The sequence below is a fragment of the Indicator indicator genome, chromosome 20, assembly GCF_027791375.1.
Source record: "Indicator indicator isolate 239-I01 chromosome 20, UM_Iind_1.1, whole genome shotgun sequence".
Taxonomy (NCBI): Eukaryota; Metazoa; Chordata; class Aves; order Piciformes; family Indicatoridae; genus Indicator; species Indicator indicator.
Genome location: NC_072029.1, coordinates 2,338,485 through 2,357,133, shown reverse-complemented (window position 1 = coordinate 2,357,133; position 18,649 = coordinate 2,338,485).

Below are 18,649 nucleotides of genomic sequence, written 5' to 3'. Positions count from 1 at the left end.
TTGCTCTTCAAATGCTTTGTTATTGAAAGTGATGACCTTGGAAGAAGGAAGGCTTGTTCTTAACAATGAGATACTAAGATTTTTGTTGCAGATGCCAGGATTTGTCACAACTCCTTAGAGTTAGTGTTGGAGTGCAGAAGCTTTTACCCCTGGCTCTCATTTGGCCCCTGAGCCAAGCTTTTTGTACCCACCAAGTCTTCTTGGGGAAGCAAGTGCATTTCCCATGGTCACAGCCACTGCTCTTTGGGACCTTTTGCAATGCAGTTCAAAGCCAGCTCAAGATAGCTGAAAACCAATGAGCCAAATCTATTGCATGAACCAGGCATTGAAATGCATCATAGTTGGGCTTGGGGTACTTCATGGAGCTCCAAAGTAGCAAAGTTAAATTGCTTGTTTGTTTGTTTGCCTTGCTCCAAAGGCAAATCAAATAGTTCAAGAAGAAAGCTGCTCTCCCTGCTTTGGGAAGAAGGGATGTGATTCCTACTTCATCTTTATCCTGAAGATGACTTCTATGGGATGCAATCTCTTGCTGGTGAGTTGAAAGTCACCTGTCCTGACCACTCCTCCCCACCAGTGCCACTTCTGAATTCCTGCATCCCAACACTGCACACAAGATGTGGCAGTGCCCTTGGTCTGCACAGGAGCAAGTCTAAGCCAGAGCCTTTCTGCAGCCCAGTCCTTGGCAGGAATTCTCTCCATCATTCTCATTGATGGAAGCAGCCATTGTGAAAACATGCCCTGAACTTCAGAAAATGTAGTGAAGTAGAAGAGACTGAGCTGGGAAGTTAAATCACTGACCTGAATTTCATGAGTTCTGGCTCAAACCAGGAGAAAATCAAAATCTTCTCCTAATGACTAATAGGAGCTGACTCCAATTTAAATTCTCAGATGGCTTCACCAAGCTTTGATCAGGATTTTCTGCTGGAAAGCATACTGCATCCTGGTTCCACACACAAGAACTCAACAGGAAGTTCCATCCTTTCATAGAAGAACCCTTTGTGACTAGAGCCAGTGTGGGCACAGAGGCTTCCATGGCTCCAGTGTAGAACTGGTGCATTCCCCAGGGCTGTTAACATGCAACTGACTTGTGGAGAAGTGACATAAAGTGTAAGCAGCAACCTTCATCAAAGCCAGATTGAAAACAAATGTGTTTCCCAGTGTGCCCTTCACATCAAAGAGCCAAGGCTTGAAGACAACCAGACTCTGGGACAGTGTGCATTGAAGTCCATCATAAAAAAAACATAATTAGCACGTTCAACTGTTACATAAACATGTTTGCATTGTTATTTACTGAGTAGCACAGGAATGCTTTGTAACAGTTAATCAACTCAAGGGGGTGAGGAGAGGGAGGAAATGACTTTGCAGGGACTAATGAAAGACAAAAGATTCCAGATCAAACTTCTTAGAATGAAAAACAAAACAAAAACAAAACAAACCCAACAAAAAACCAAAACAACAAACCAAAAAAAATCCCAAGGCAACTGTCTACAAATTAAGTTTGAAGAACTTGTGATTCCTATACACCACCACAGAATGGTGGGGCCTAGAAGGGACCACTAGAGATCATCTAGTACAAGCCCTCTGCTAAAGCAGCACCCACAGCAGCTTGCCCAGGATCACAATGCCCAGGTGGTTTTGGAACCTTTGTAGAGAAGGAGACTCCACAACCTCTTTGGGCAGCCTGGAGCAGGGCTTTCAGCACCCTCACATCAAAGTAGTTTCTTCTGTTCAGATGGAACCTCCTGGGTTCCAGCTGGTGCCCACTGACCCTTGTCCTGTCACTGAGTACCACTGAAAAAAGTCTGTCTCCATCCTCCTGACACCATCCTTTTAAGTATTGATTAGCAGTGATGAGATCCTATCTCAGTCTGCTCTTTTCTAGACTAAGAAGTCCCAATTCTCTCTCTCCTCATAAGAGAGATGTTCCAGTCCCCTAAACATCTTTGTAGCCCTTTGCTGTACCCTTTCCAGCAAGTCCCTGCCCTTCTTGAGCTGGAGAGCCCAAAAGAGGACAAAATGCTCCAGGTGTGGCCATACCAGGGCAGAGTAGAAGGGGAGAGGAACTTCCCTCGACCGGCTTGGGTTCAACACCAAATTTCCTTTGCTGTTCTAACAACACAGGAGGGGTTGATTCCATACAAGAATCTAGTGGCACATGCATATTTCTTGTGTCTTTTTCATGAGGGCTGGTGGGGGATATGGTACAAGTTAAGAGCAGCTCCATAATGGATTTCACATGATTGCTGTAGGAAAGCATGCCATGTTCTTACAGCCTTGCCTTCATCCAGTTCCAAGAAAAAAAGAAAACAAAACAAAATCCCCACAAAAACAAAGGGGAAGGAAGAAAAAAAAAAGAAGGAAGAAAAAAAAGAAAGAAGAAAAAAAAAAGAAAGAAAAAAAAAGAAAGAAGGAAGAAAAGAAAGAAGAAAAATAAAGAAAGAAAAAAAGAAAGAAATTCTGCTTTGAACACATGCAAATTCCATATCAGAGGAGTGTCTGGAAGTGGGGGAAAACAAAAATAAGAGGAAGGGGTAAAATAAACAACTGTCCCACCTCAGGAGAATAGCAAAGCCCACAGTCCCTGCAGAAGGTACGTTTAAACAAAATAGTAGCAGCAAACCCAAACCAAAACACACAGAAGGAATCAACCTCATGCTCTGTGTCAAGCCTGGAGAACTTCAAGGCCATCTGTACATGCTTGCATGAGTGTGTTTGGAGGGCATTGTGTTATTGGAACCCCTCTGAGCTTAGATCACTGTCAGATGTGTGGACAGAAGGGTGAGTGGTCACTTGAGTGACCAGCAGCAAACATGGCTGGAAGAAAGGTAAGTCTGCATAGGTACTGGCTACATAAAACCTGACACTCTTGATTACAGGATCAGGGACTCATGGAGGTTGGAAAAGACCATCAGGGCATAAAGTCCAACTGTTAACCTAGCAGTACCAAGTCCAGCAGTGAAGTGGTGAAATAGGATCAGAGGGCTGAAGCACCTCAGCTAAGAAGAAAGGCTGAGAGAGTTGAGATTGTTCAGCCTAGAGAATCACAGTCTCACAGTGTATCAGAGGTTGGAAGGGACCTCCAGAGATCATCAGGTCCAACCCCCTGCCAGAGCAGCAGCACTTAGGGTAGTCTGCACAGGAATACATCCAGGTGGGGTTGGAAAGTCTCCAGAGAAGGAGACTCCACAACCCCACCCTGGGCAGCCTGTTCCAGGGCTCTGTCACCCTCACTGGAAAGAAGTTTCTCCTCATGTTGAAGTGAAATCTTCTCTGTTCTAGTTTGAACCCCTTGTTCCTTGTCTTATCACTGTGAACCACCCAAAAGAGCCTGGCCCCCTCCTCCTGACACCCACCCCTCAGATACGATACATATTGATGATATTCCCCTCTCAGTCTTCTCTTTTCAAGACTAAATAGAAAAGAAGGTCCTGGGGAGATTTCTTGCAGCCTTTCAATACTTGAAGCTGATCAGAAAGCTGGGGACAGACTTTTTTAGCAGGGTCTGTTGTGACAGGACAAGGGGTCGTGGATTAAACTAAAAGAGGGAGATTTAGACTAGAGAGAAGGAAGAAAATTTCTGAAAGCAAGAGTGGTGACCCACTACCCGAAGTTGCTCAGAGAGCTGGGAGAAGATCCATCCCTGGAAACATTTCAGGTCAGGTCGAACAACTCTGAACAACAAGATCTAGTTGAAGATCTCCCTGCTCACTGCAGGGGGACTTGACTAGTTGAACTTCAAAGGCCCTTTCCACCCAAACCATCCCATGGTTTTATTTCAGTTTCCCTTTCCAACCTAACTGGCAAAATGGTTTCCTAAGATTTGTCAAGCACATGTTTCTGGTTCACTACATCTTTGGTGGGTCCTGAGGTGAGACAGAATAGAAATTCCCAGTTGGATCTAAGAAAGTTTCCAAGTGGAACTTTGTTTTTAAAATAGACCATTCTTTTTGCATCTTTTTATTTCTTTTGGGGTGACGGGGTAGAGATGCATGTGTTATACAGAGTGGTGTTTTCTGGAAGCATCACTCATACCATGGACATGGTGGTTGAAGATTGGTGAAAAGATTGAAGAGAACAAGCCATGGCGGACATCAAAAACCTCAGTTCTTGTATGGGCTGCCTTTGGTTATACACTCACATATATCTGTAAATTTCTCTTGGTCAGAACTCATCTTCCTAAAACTACATCAAAAGGAAAATAAACAAAATTCCTTCCTGAAGAAACCTACTTATGGTCTGGACCTCCTTCTTCTTTTTTTTCCCAGGGTAAACAGCTGTCTTTGCCAGCCTGGCTCTTCTGATCAGTCTCTTCCAGCTGTAAACAATTTCAGCCATATGATGGAGAGGAGACGAAATGTACAAAGCACAAAGTCACTCACGGACTTGAGCTGAGGGAAATTCCCTTCCAAGGAGTGTCCCTGGAGAATGATCTTGCTGCTTTATGGTGCTACAAAGGGTTTTTCAGTTCCATGCTCACACACTGAAGCAATGTAGAGCAAAGGAGAGGAGACAGCGCAGTTTATACTGGAAGAGTATTTTTTTGTGTGAGTAAAATGAATCTCAGAATTTCTCAGGAAGGTGTCACAGAATATGTATGTAGAATCATAGAATCATAGAATCAGTCAGGGTTGGAAGGGACCACAAGGATCAGCCAGTTCCAACCCCCCTGCCGTGGGCAGGGACACCTCACACTACATCAGGCTGGCCAGAGCCTCATCCAGCCTGGCTGCAAACACCTCCAGGGATGGAGCCTCAACCACCTCCCTGGACAACCCATTCCAGGCTCTCACCACTCTCATGGGGAAGAACTTCTTCCTCATATCCAGTCTGAATCTCCCCACTTCCAGATTTATTACATTCCCCCCAGTCCTGTCACTCCCTGATATCCTAAAAAGTCCCTCCCCAGCTTTCTTGTAGCCCCCTTCAGATCCTGCAAGGCCACAAGAAGGTCACCTGGGAGCCTTCTCTTCTCCAGACTGAACAGCCCCAACTCTTTCAGTCTGTCCTCATAGCAGAGGTGCTCCAGCCCTCTGCTCATCCTGGTGGCCCTTCTCTGGACACCTTCCAGCATGTCCAGATCCCTCTTGTAATAGAGGCTCCAGAACTGGATGTAGTACTCCAGGTGGGGTCTCACCAGAGCTGAGCAGAGGGGGAGAATCACCTCCCTTGACCTGCTGGCCACACTTCTCCTGATGCAGCCCAGGCTCTGGTTGGCTTTCTGGGCTGCAAGTGCACACTGACAGCTCCTGTTGAGCTTCTCATCCACCAGCACCCCCAAGTCCCTCCCCTCAGGGCTGCTTTCTATGTAGTTATATTTATTTACTTACAGAGTTGTGTTTTATTTATATTTACATTAGTTATATTAATATTTATGGTTGAGATTAGAGGTTTGAAACCCTGAAGGAAGATGAGGTTGCTTTCTACAATTACCTGAAAGGAGGTTGTAGTGAGGTGGGGGTTGGTCTCTTCTCCCTAAGTATCAGATGATAGAAGGAGAGGAAATGGCCTGAAATTGTGCCAGGGGAGGATTAGGTTGGAGATTTGGAAAAATTTCTTCACTGAAAGAGTGGTCAGGCATTGGAACAGGCTGCCCAGGGAGGTGGTGGAGTCACCATCCCTGGAATTGTTCAAGGAACCTGTGGGCATGGCACTTTGGGACACAGTTTAACGGGCATGGTGGTCTTAAGTTGGTAGTTGGACTCGATGTCCTTGGAAGTCTTTTTCCAAGTGAAAGAATTCTATGATTCTGTGATGAGGTTTCCTTACTTAACTGTGCTGTGCTTCTCTCCTGCACAGCTTCATTCTCGTCAGCATCTGGTGTCAACATAGTTCCTGGAATCCAGGCTCCAGCATATTCTTCCTTCTACTTCAAACATTTTGACTTTTGATAGTAAAACCAACCTCAAAATTTGTCCACATGTTCCTACAGGGAAAATATCCCTTAATCAGCCAGTCCAGTGGCTTTCCTCTAAACAAAATGAATTGTTCTTGGAATGCTCTTCAAAGAAATAGTTTATTCAAGAGGAAAGGCAAACAAAAGCAGAGAGAGAGGGAAAATTGCTCTTTGTTGAGGTGAGTTATTGTGGTGGAGACCTGAAGCCACACAGATGTCACTAAAGAGTCAGTCTGGAAATCTGGAGTAAGGAACAAAGTCACAGATGAAGGATATGGAAGCAAACTCAGGAGGTGATCTTACCTCATTCCTGCAGACCACGAAGGCCATGGAAGTGAGATGAGTGATTTAGTGACAAAGATACAGATAAGGCTGAGGTACTCTGTGTCTTCCTTGCTTTATTCTTCCAGCAGGTCTCCCTCTATGACTAGTGATGGGATTCAGTGAGGAGAAACACCACGAGTAGATCACAGTCAAGTCAAGGATTACTTGAGGGGACTTCCTACACAAGTCCATGGGCTGCATTGGAGGGTGCAGAGGGAATTTACAACCCTGAAAGCACATTAGCATCTCTGAAAGGTCATGGAGAATCCCTTGGATGTCCCTGGCATCTGCAGGAAGGCAGAAGGTGCATCTATTAGACCTAAAGGATGATCTGAGAAACTCCATCTAAAGGGTGGGTGTCAACAAAATGAGGCCAGACTCTTCTCAAGTGGTGCCAGTGATAGAACAAGGGACAACAGACACAAATTTGAACACAGGAGATTCTATCTAAACATGAAAATCTTCTCTCTTTTGAGGGTGGCAGAGCACTGGCTCAGGCTACTCAGAGAAGTTGTGGAGTCTCCTTCTCTGGAGACTTTCAAGATGTGCCTCAGTGTGATCCTGGGCAACCTGCTCTGTGTGAACCTGCTCTGTGTGAACCTGCCTCACCACTCTGTGATTTCATAAGATGAAAGAGTTCACCTTCTTGATTTCATTACACAGAGTTGGGGTTGATTGCTCTGTAAACACCACACAGACAGCTGGTTCCTTGCTCTAGCAATGGCCACTGCTCTTTGATCCTGGAGCAGACCAGAAACCACAGAGGAGGGGAAAAAAAAAAACCACTAAGTGTTCTGATTAAAAATTGGAACAGGGAAAGATTTTTTTCTTTTTTTTTTTCTTCTTTTTTTCTTCTTTCTTTTTTTTTCTTCTTTCTTTTTTTTTTTTTCTTTTTTCTTTTTTTCCCCTTCTATCTTTTTTTTTTCTTTCTTTTTTTTTTCTTCTTTTTTTTTTTTTACCTGTTTCTAGACATACATATTTCCTTAGTGCATGAATCAGGGAAGCCAGGCTTGGATCCCTCACTTGGAATATGCAGTAGCAGCTCCTCTAGGGAGCAATGGAGTCCTTTCTAGTGTCTCCGTGCTATAGATGTGCCACATGGTCTGAAGACTTTTAACCCAACACTAGAAGTCATATTCAGCTTCATCAGATCTCTCTGTGCTCTCATTGCAAATTTAGGCCTAGAGGAAGGTTCTCTTGGTTTACAACCAGCCCTCAATAAGCAAAATTATCTATGCACTGCATATCCAAGCAGCATCCCACCTGGATGTTTTCCTGTGTGACCTGGTGTAGGTGATTCTGCTCTGGGAGGATGGGGGGGTGGGTTGCATGATCTTTTGAGGTCTCTTCTAGACCCTACCATTATGTGATTGTGTGATATCTCAACAAACCATGGGATTGCTATGCATTTATGGCCTCAAGTTGCACCAGAGGATGGTTAGATTGAATACAAGGAAAAATTTCTTTGCTGCAGGAGAGATCAGGCATTGGAACAGGCTGCCCAGGGAGGTGGTGGAGTCACCATCCCTGGTGGTGTTCAAGAAGTGTGTGGACATGTTGCTTGGGAACATGGTTTAATGGCCATGGTGGTCTTAGGTCAATGGTAGGACTCAATGTTCTTAGAGGTCTTTTCCAGTTGAAACAATTCTATGATTCTGTGATGCCTTCAAACCAGTCTTGCAGAATCATAGAATGCATTGGGTAGGAAGGGACATTTAAAGGTCATCTAGTTCACCCTCCTGTAGTAAGCAGGGACCACTTTCAGTATCTCATGTTGCCTCTGCTAGCAGCAACTTTCATTCTGCTGATCATAAAGAAGAATTGGGATTGTAAGGAATCTCTGGAGATCATCTAGTCCAACATGTCATCTAAAGCAGGGTCACCTAGAGCACTTTTCTTTACTCTAGAAATTATTAGTGCTACTGAACCAATTCTTGAACTCCTGAGATACTCTCCAGAAAGGCCTGACAGTGCCAAGAAGGCTTAAGACAGAAAATCCCTTAAAATCAGGGATTGATTGAGCTGCTCTATGTCCTGAAACCTGCAGAAGACCTTAATGAATCAGAATGTGCAAATAGCTGACTGCTGAGGAACTGAGGCACGAGGTGAGACAAGTACCTGAGGAGTCTTCATCTGGGACAGAAATCAAATCTACTGCACCCTGGAGACAGAGAAAATCTTTCACATTGCTTGTCTGAATTACCAATGCTTCCCTGCTACAAGCACCAAAGTGTCACTAACTTTTTCTAAACCATTTTCTTAAGCCATGTTACATTTTCTTTTTTCTCTTCCACCCCCTAAACAACTCCCCCCAAAAGACAGACAAGAAAACCCCCAAAGGAATGTAGGACCCTATGCCTAGGGAGACACATGGAAGTAGGTGGAGACAAGTGGGAAGTCACCAGCTGCTTTTCCACTGTCAGGAATTCCCTCACCTGTAGGGTGTGTGGATGTTTGGTGCTCTCTAGTGACTGCTCCACAAAGACATTTGCTGCTCCTGTACAACTGCTAGTGGCAAGGGTTAAGCTCTTTGATTTCATGAGGTTTATTTCAGCTGAAAACCATGAAAAGCCCTCTGTTCAGTGCTTGTGAGCAGCACAAGTGTAGCTGGTCAAGCAGGTTCTGCCACCAGGGGAGGGTTAAGTTGGATGTGAGGAAAAACTTCTTTACTGGGAGAGTGGTCAGGAAGGTGGTGGAGTCACTATTCCTGGGGGTGTTCAAAACATGAGTAGATGTGGCACTTTGGGACATGGTTTAATGGCCCTGGTGGTGTTGGGTTGATGGTTGGGTTTGGTGACCTTAGATGTATCACACAGTCTCACAGTCTCACAGTATATCAGAGGTTGGAAGGGACCTCAAGAGATCATCAGGTCCAACCCCCCTGCCAGAGCAGCATCACTTAGGGTAGTCTGCTCAGGAATACATCCAGGTGGGGTTGGAAAGTCTCCAGAGAAGGAGACTCCACAACCCCGCCCTGGGCAGCCTGTTCCAGGGCTCTGTCACCCTCACTGGAAAGAAGTTTCTCCTCATGTTGAGCTGAAATCTTCTCTGTTCTAGTTTGAACCCCTTGTTCCTTGTCTTATCACTGTAAACCACCCAAAAGAGCCTGGCCCCCTCCTCCTGACACCCACCCCTCAGATATTGATAGACATTGATCAGATCCCTTCTCAGTCTTCTCTTCTCCAGACTAAATAAGTCTTTTCCTAATGATTCTATGACTGACTTTTTCCATTTGATTTCATCTGCTTCCTTCAAATAGAGGTTCCAGGCTGCTCTTGCATGGCAAATAGGTTGTCTTAGAGAGATCTCTCCTACTCTCCTTCAAGGTAGCATGAGAACCTGCCAGACACAGGCACCCACCATGGTTTTCTTTGCCACTGAGTATCTCTTACAATCCAAAACCAGCTTGAGAAGACAATGATCAAGCAGAATATTTAAGCCTAAGAGGCTGTTCCATGGGAATGTGATCAAAACTGCTCCAAAAGCCAAAGATGCTCTGCTGTGAGAATTGGTGGTGCGTCATGTGCTAGAGAGGGCTATGGACTTTTGGAAGTTATAGTACTAGGTGTCTACTACATGGAAATGTCAGGCTCAGAAGAGGACCTGGAGACACTGGAGCCAAAACAAAGATGGAAGATGGTTTTAGTGAAAGGAGAGAGTGTGAGAGTAGAAAAAACCAAACCAGTAAATGTGATCAGGGGTTGTCAGTGCCAAAGAGTGGATGAGTTCACCTTGTCTGTGTTCACCTTGTCTGTCTTCACTTGCTCTCCTCTGTCCCTCTTGGCTTTTTAGTTCTGCAGTAATTTCATCCCAATTTGACAGATGAGCAGAGGTCAGACAGACATGTTTCCTAAGCACAGGCCAAGAATACAGTCCCAGGAGACTTGAGAGAGGTCAAACAGGAGCTCCACTGCTATAAAAGCCCTAACCTTCACAGAGAAATGTGTGCAAGGAGGATCCAGGCATCTAGCACAAATCCACAAGGAAGGAAGGGTTCACAGTTTCTGCCCTTGTTGGAGCAACACCCAGAAAGTCCATTGCCTCACCATACTGAGTGTGCTAACACTCTACATGCCTTGACTCTTCTCTATCTTCCTGTTTCACCTCTCAGTTTATTTGAACTCTTAATGGCACATCAGTTTGATCCTTGGAGATGGGAAGTTTTCCAGGGATGAATGAAGATCAAATGAAGTCCTCCCAATGGATTCAACCTCGACTCCTGAAAACTATTTCATATTTGCTCATAACATAACACAAGGTCTTGATTGACACAGGAGAATTTCCACCTGGTCCACTGCTGTGAGCCCCACAGTGAAAAAATCCTGACTGCCTCCAGAGCCAGGTCCAAGGTCTTTGGTGCTTAAGAAGGCTCAGGATTTTTTTGCAGCTCCTTGCAGTTGAAGAAAGACTTTTTTCTGCACCTGTAAAGAGGAACAACTCTTCCTTCCCATAGCAATCTGCTATCCAAACAGTTCTTTTCACTCCAACTTGCAGGACCTCCTTCTTCCAGACCCACAGGGTCTCACATGTCTGTCAAATTTGGTGCAAATTGGCTTATACAGGAAAAAGTGACCTAAATGTGGGCACACTGCTTGAATAGAATAGAATAGAATAGAATAGAATAGAATAGAATAGAATAGAATAGAATAGAATAGAATAGAATAGAATAGAATAGAATAGAATAGAATAGAATAGAATCAAGAAGGTTGGAAGAGACCTCAAGGATCATCGAGTCCAACCTGTCACCCTACACCTCATGCCTATCTAAACCATGGCACCAAGTGCCACGTCCAATCCCCTCTTGAACACCTCCAGGGATGGCGAGTCCACCACCTCCCTGGGATTGCATAAGCTTCACTTCCTTAGGAAAGCAGAGCAGAAATCTCTCTCTTGATATGATTTCTGTAAAATCCAGAGGGGAAAGGAAAAGAAAGAGAGTCCCACTTTCCATTTGGGCCAGATGATTCTTCTTCTTCCTCCTGGCACCTGCATTTAACCCAAATGTAGTATTTTTTTTTCCTTTTTGTTTCCCCCTTTTCATTTTTTTTTCTTGTTTAGCATGAATTTACCCTGGCCAGATGTTAATTGCTTTAATGTAAGGGAAAATCCCCCCTTCAAAAAAAAAAAAAAAAGAATTAAAATAAAAATACAGCAGTGAAGATCTGACCTGAGCCTTCTGCTTGGAAGATTTATGGGAGATGAAGGCTTCAGATGTTTAAGGCTGGAAATATTCCTTCCTTTTTCAGCCCCCTCCCTCTTTCCCACCACCCCTCTCGCCCCTGGGTTGCATATGCTTGAGTGTGCATAAAAGAGCTCCTCTCACATCTGTCTTTATTATTGATGGACACACTGGCATCTGATAGCCTTTAGATTTATGGCTGTGTGAGCCATGGGCTTTTTAAAGTGCTAATATTTTACCATCTTTCATGCTGAAAGAATGCCAACTTCTAAGAGGCCCAGTAGCCTTCAGGATAAACCTCTGGCTACTCACCTCTGCAGCCTGAGACAGCAGCTCCTTGGAGACCATCCTTCTTGCCTCAGCTGCCAAGAAATGAAATCTGGGGTCTCTCAATCTTTAAGCATCAGCAGTCTTCAGACTACACTGGAACTTTGCTGAGCTTGTGTGCTTTTTATTCAACCCCCCCCCCCCTCTTTCTTTCTGTCTTTCTTTCTTTTTCCCTTCCCCCCCCCACCCCCCCCCCGCCCTGAGATCCAGCTGTTTATTTTAAATTTACAAGTTTAAAAGGGGCTAGGCTCCCTCTCCCTCCAGCTATTCCACCCTCCTGCTTTCCATGACCACAATGGCAAGTTATTGTTGCTGGCTGAGAGCTGAATTTTCTCCCTCTATCAAGGAAAAACAACCCCCCAAAAATCTAATAAAATTCACAGTTGGACTAGGTGATTTCAAAGGTCTTTCCCAACCTCCACAGTCGTATGGCTCTGTGACTCCAAAGCAAATTTTCCACCCTCAGCATGGTGCCATGGAAATCAGTGTCCATAAAGGCACTTGGACCTGGGACCAGAAGAAAAAAGAGGTCAGTTACACCAAAAAATGGTGACTTTGCATCTTGCAACAACAATAAAATGCTAACTTTGCATCTTTCTCTGAGCAGCTGTTCATTAGCTCAAGGAGCATCAGCAGCCAGGCTAATTTCTATCTTTTTCAGCAGGGTGATAAAGAGATCACACAAGAAAGAAATTGAGGAGGTGAAGCACATCCAGAGAAGTGCAATGAAGCTGGTGAAGGGTCTGCAAAAGAGGTCTGGTCAAGAGCAGCTGAGGGACCTGGGGTTGTTTAGCCTGGAGGAGGCTAAGGGGAGATCTCATTGCTACCTCAAAGGAGATTGTGGTGAGGTGAGAGTCAGTCTCTTCTACCTAGTATCAAGTGATAGAACAAGAGGAATGTCCTCAAAGCTGTACCAGGGGAGGTTGAATATTAAGAAAAATATTTTCTGAAAGAGTGTTCAGGCACTGGAACAGGCTGCCCAGGGAGGTGGTAGAATCACCATCCCTGGAGGTGTTCAAGAAATGCACAGGTGTGGCCCTTTAGGGCCCTATAGGGCATGGTTTAGTGGGCATGGTGGTGTTGGGTCAACAGCTGGACTTGATCTGAAAGGCCTTTTGCAACCAATGATTCCTCATGCTCAATTCCTCATCACAGAAGGTCTCCAAATGCAGTCAGACCTCTCCGCTCTGGAGGAGCTACTAGAGCAGGAAGCCTCAGCAGATCAGCCTGCCTCAGCTTCTTTCACTTCCTATGCATGGTGCATAAATATGAAGCTCTTTTGGTATTTCTCACCTTACTTGGAACATCATCCCCTAGAGATGCTACAATTCTCCACCCAGATGAGATCTCGTGGTCTGTTCTGTTAAAGGCTCTGTTTTAGGGCACCAAAGGCTTGCTGGGAGTATGAGGCTGCAGGACACTGGAATGGTTTGTGTTGGAAGGGAAATTTACAGGTCAGCTGCTACAGTCAGCAGGGACATCCTCAACTACAAGAAGTTTCTCAGAGCCCCAGACAACCTGACCTGGGATGATTCCAGGCATGGAGCATCTACCTCTTCTCTGGACAACCTGAACCAGTGTTTCACCACCCTCACTGTAAAAAATGTCTTCCTTCTCTCTGATTTAAATCTCCTTCTTTTGGTTTAAACTTGTCATCCCTTGTCCTGTCACAACAGGCTCTCCTTAAAAGTCTGTCCCTACCTTTCTTTCAAGCTCCCTTTATTAGCAAACCTTTCTTCAGAGCAGAAGCACAGGAATGCACACCCAGATGTCACCAGAAGGCCATTGCAGTAGATGGGTCCCTGCAACCATCTTTCTGCTTATCTTCACTCACTGGAATGCAGAATAATGAAGCCCAGATCCTGCTCTGAGATTTTTGAGCTCTGTGGACAGTGCTGTTTTTCTCTGAATGCTGACAGGGTTCAGGGTGTAGGTGCCAGAGCCTTTGCCTCCTGCTGTATTTACTGATAAGAATACTCACCCAGCAAAACCTGAACTCAGTATTTCACACAAATGAATGGCAGGGGCTGTGAATTAAGCCAGAAAATATAAATTACATTATTAAGCTTGGAGGAGCTGATTGAAAATCTTCCTTTGGTCACAATTTTTTTGCTCTGTCAGCTTCTCTGGCCCCAAATTTTGTCATGGAATTACTCTATTGCTTTAGGCTCCAAAACAAGGCAAACAATTGTAGAGGAAAGGAAAGCTCAGCTGCCTTCCTGACCCACACTCACTTCTGCTCAGCAAACACAGGGAATTTTGAGTTTGCAGCTTCAGCTGTGTGAGAAAGAGACTGTCCCTGACTTAACTCATTGCTCTTTCTGGGTCTCATCCAAAGCACACAGAAATCAAAAGGTCTTTTCCTGCTGACTTCAGTGGCCTTTGGAACACACCTAGCATGTCCCCTTACTAAAAGTCATTGCACTTTAAGGGTGATTGAGCTGCTAGCAGGCTGCTCTTAAAGCACAGACAGCTTCTGCCCTCTCACAAACTCTCATGTTCTATCAGTTGTAATTGTTCACAGTGTCAGAACCCCCTCGTGGCTTCTCCATCACCTAATCAAGCAGTGGCTGAGGGGTTTGAGAGAAGAAGTTGTCCAGGAAGGGGTAGCAGGGCACTGGGTAACTGCAGGAGGTAAGGAGCAAGCTAAGGACTTTCCAGAGATGTTGAGTAGTGGCAACAGTTTGGGGATGAATGTCACCTGGGCCCTGGGTCAGGGTAGGAGAGAGGACCAAGCTTCTTTCAGTAGCAGCAAGTGACCTGTGCTGGAAAGAGCTGGGAGTGGGTGTCTCAGCTAGAACTGAGTTTCTCTTCCCCTTCAGCACAGGCAAAGAATCATAAAATTGCAGAATGCTTTGGGATAGAAGTGACCTTTAAAGGTCATTTAACCCCAACCCCCTCAGTGAGTAGGAAGATCTTCAGCCAGAGTGTTATTATCTGGGATCTACTTTCCCCAATTAATTCTTGACAGTGATTATTTGGTTTTAAGCTATGAGCTAATACATTGTGGGTAAAAACCCCAATCCTATCTCAAAGTTGTTTTGAGGCTTGCATTGTCCCTGTAGCCTGATGAGCAGTATATTTGTCCCAGTTGGATAGAGAGTGGTGAAGGGATGGGCTCTTTCTTTTTCCAAGGCAGCACATAGAATGTTTGAATCATAGAGGAAGGGGATCTGGAGATCATCTAATCCAACCCCCCTGCTAAAAGAAGTTCACCTAGATCATGTTGCCAGGATCAAAATGTCCAACTGAGTTTTTAAAGTCAGAAGGAGACTCCACAGCCTCTCTGGGCAGCCTGCTCCAGTGCTCAGGCACCCTCAAAGTAAATTTTCTCCTACTGGTGGCCACCACTGAGAAGAGCTTCCCCTCCTTGATCACCTCCACCCTTTAGATGTTTGTGTGTACTTCTAGCCTCCTCTCATCTAGCCTGAGGAGCAGTGTGTTTACCCTAGCTGGAGATAGGGTGGTGGAAGGGACGGTCTCTTTTCTTCTTCCAAGGCAGCCCCTCTTTTGCCTCTTCAGTAAGGGACCTCTGGCTCTGATCCTAGTGACAGCAGTGAGTTATCACCCATCAGGTATCTGCACTCCCTTCCAAGATCCTTCAGGGAAGGTTAGGCTCAGCAGCACGAGGCTGAGGCGAGTTGAGCAGCATGGTGAGCTGTCAGTCCATCTGAAGCAGGCTCCATCCACAGGCTGTCAACAAGAGGAAGGAACCTTGAGGCCCTCTAAATTCTTACTTTGCCCTGAGCCTGGGATCCTGACCATGCTCATAAACAGAGAGCTGCCACTTGGTACCAGCTGGGTGCCACACTGACTCTGCTGGCATGTTTAGGAGAGCAAAGCCAGCAAGTACAGGAAACAATAAACCCCTGTGCCAGCATTGTCTCCTGGCTCTGACTCCCCACATGACCACAGCTCCTCACCACCTCAACCCTGGCTGTGTTTTACTGACCCCAGCATCTATTGTTCTGCAAGCTGTGGGTCTCTCCCTCAGCTAAAAATAAAATCAAACCGTGTACCTGTGTTTTCTTTCTGGTTCTCTGCCCCCTTACTGCTTCCTTCTCTAACCCCCCCTTGGTGTGCAGGAGAATTCCCACAAGTGCAGAGCCAAGTCCAACAGCTGTTTGTGGCTAAGGCTGCTGAGAGCCCTGTGGTTAAAGGGCTGGACTAGGAGCAGCTGGCCTTGTTCCAGCTCCAGCTATGCCACAGGTTTCCTGGGCAAGCTTGAAGAGGGCATCCAACCTGTCTTTGGGAGCATAACAATATTTCAGTCCTCTCCAAAAGGCTGAGAGGATTCAGTCATGAAGAAAAGAAGAACACCACAATTTTTAAGAAATCAGATTTCACCTACGGATGAGGAGACCTTTTCCTAATCCATTTGTTGTTTTTAAAGTCTCCCTCACAGTGTTTGGTTGCTCTTAGTGTGGGAGAAGCTTCCATTGTGCTGTATAAAACAGAGTAAAAGAAAACCTCTGCTGCAGAACACTTCAGAAAGAAAACCCAGCATGGGACCTTGTCGTTCTCCTGTCTCTGAGGAAGTGAAAATATTTTTGTTTAGGGCAAAAATGAGCCTAAACCTCAGCTCTCCTAAAATTGTCAGGCTCTAGTTACAACCAACACCACATTACTCATTTACACCAGATGAAGAGCTGGCTCAGGTGTCTAAAAGGAAGCAGTGGAAAGCAAAATATCCCTGTAGCTCCCCAAATCAAAGAAGTGGTTACTTATTAAAGCTGATTACAACATCTTCAGATGGTGTGAAATTCATCTCAGGCTGCTTCTGCTTCTAAACTCTTGTGTGGGAGCTGAACTGCATCTACAGCACATAGGTAGGACTTGCTCTGAGGATTAAGATGTCAAGAGTTCTATGTATAGATAGCGGTGCTTCCATGTAAGTGCTTCCAGAGTTGGGCTTCTTCATCCTGGAGAAGAGAAGGTAGCAGGGAGTCCTCATAGCAACTTTCCAGTACTCAAAGGGGGGCTACAGGAAAGCTGGGGAGGGACATTTTAAAACAGCTTGTAGTGATAGGATGAGGGGTAATGGTTTTAGGCAAAATGGAAGTAGATTTAGATTGGGTATTAGCAAGAAATTCTTGTGAGAGTGAGGAGACACTGGAACAGGTTGCCCAGAGAGATTGTGGATGTTCCATCCCTGAAAGGGTTCAAGGTAAGGCTGGAGGAGGCCTTGAGCAACCTGGGCTAGTGGAAAGTGTCCCTGCCCATGGCAGGGGAATTGGAACCAGATGATCTTTAAGGTCTCTTCCAACCCAAGTCATTCTATGACTCCATAATTCAGTACCCAAGCTCCCATGGTAACCAATGGCATTGTGGAGGGCTGGTTGGAGGAATTAAAAAGCAATTTAGTTGAGCAAATGTAGGTGCCTATAGCAAGGTAAGAAGAACCTCTCTGTGTAATTTGGTGGGAATGAGAGACATTTTACTGCCCCAGCTTTCCTGTAGCCTCCCTTTGAGTATTGGAAAGTTGCTATAAGGTCTCCCTGCTGCCTTCTCTTCTCCAGGATGAACATTTGAGGCACCACAGTGTATCTGACATCCACGAGAGGATGACAAATATGACACAGAAGGGAAAGGAGACCGATCAGGATGCCCTCATCCATCTCAAATTGCAGCAGACACCTTAGTCTGGGAAACTGAAACAGAATCTTGGATTCAGAGAAGCACAGAATCATGAGGGTTGGAAAAGACTCCTAAGATTGCCAAGTGCAACCCAACACCACCATGGCCATTAAACCATGTCCCCAGGTGCCATGTCCCCACATTTTTTGAACACCTCCAGGGATGGTAACTCCACTGCGTCCCTGGGCAGCCTGCTCCAGTGCCTGACCACTCTTGCAGGAAAGAATTTTTTTCCCTAATATCCAATGCAAACCTCCCCTGGTGGAACTTGAGCCTATTTCCTCTCATCCTAAGATGATGAAGATCTGATCAGAGCTATCCTTAGGGATGATCTGATCAGAGCTATCCTTAAATTTCACCAGTAAGACATGCATGAAGCAAAAAAATATAAACTGCTAATTCCCTTTTTTTTTTTCTTACAAACAACTTTTTAGATGTTTCATTCTGGCCTGAAAAAAAAAAAAGAAATTTATTCCTAGTGTGAATTTCAGAGAAGATGCCAGCTGAGTGCTTCACAGGACAAGGGTTTATTTTGTTTATGCTGTTAGTTTTGCAAGGGGGGATAAAAAGGTACAAATACATGGACTGACTGAAAATAATGGGAAATTGTATGAAAACAGACCACAGGCTCTCAAGAGACAACTTACAATTATATGGGACATGACAGAATTTAAAAAACAACATGCAGAGCATGTAGAATAAACAAGGGGGGGAAAAATATCCCTCAGGTCTTAGGGATTCTGAGGGCCCATAAATAAAAGATAATGATATTTAGGTAACAGAGGGACGTAACACTTTAGCTCCCACTACTATTAATTTTCAGGCTCAGTGTTCTGTGACTTCTATAATGTTGTGTTTGGATGCCTTTATTCATACAGAAGAAAATCCAGAGGACAGCAAAACTGCTATGCACTATAGAACTGGGGTCAGTGTGGAACTGAACCTCAGTCATATTTAAAGAGCAATGTTTTGCCCTTCTTTCTGAGGTGCTAAAAAAAAAACCCAACTCACAACACTAAAAAATAAACATCAACAACAACAGCAATAATAATAATAATAATAATACAAAACAAACAAACAAACAAAAAACACAGAAAAAAAACACACACACACAAAACCAAAACAAATAGCAAACAAAATATAAAACCCCACCAAAAAAAAAAAAAAAAGCCCCACATTGATTTCCTAGGGAATTAATTAGCTTTTGAGAAATAGAATATCCTCTTGTTTCTGACATTCCAGGTGCATTTTGAAACCACAGCAAGAAGATCCATATCTATGGACATTAG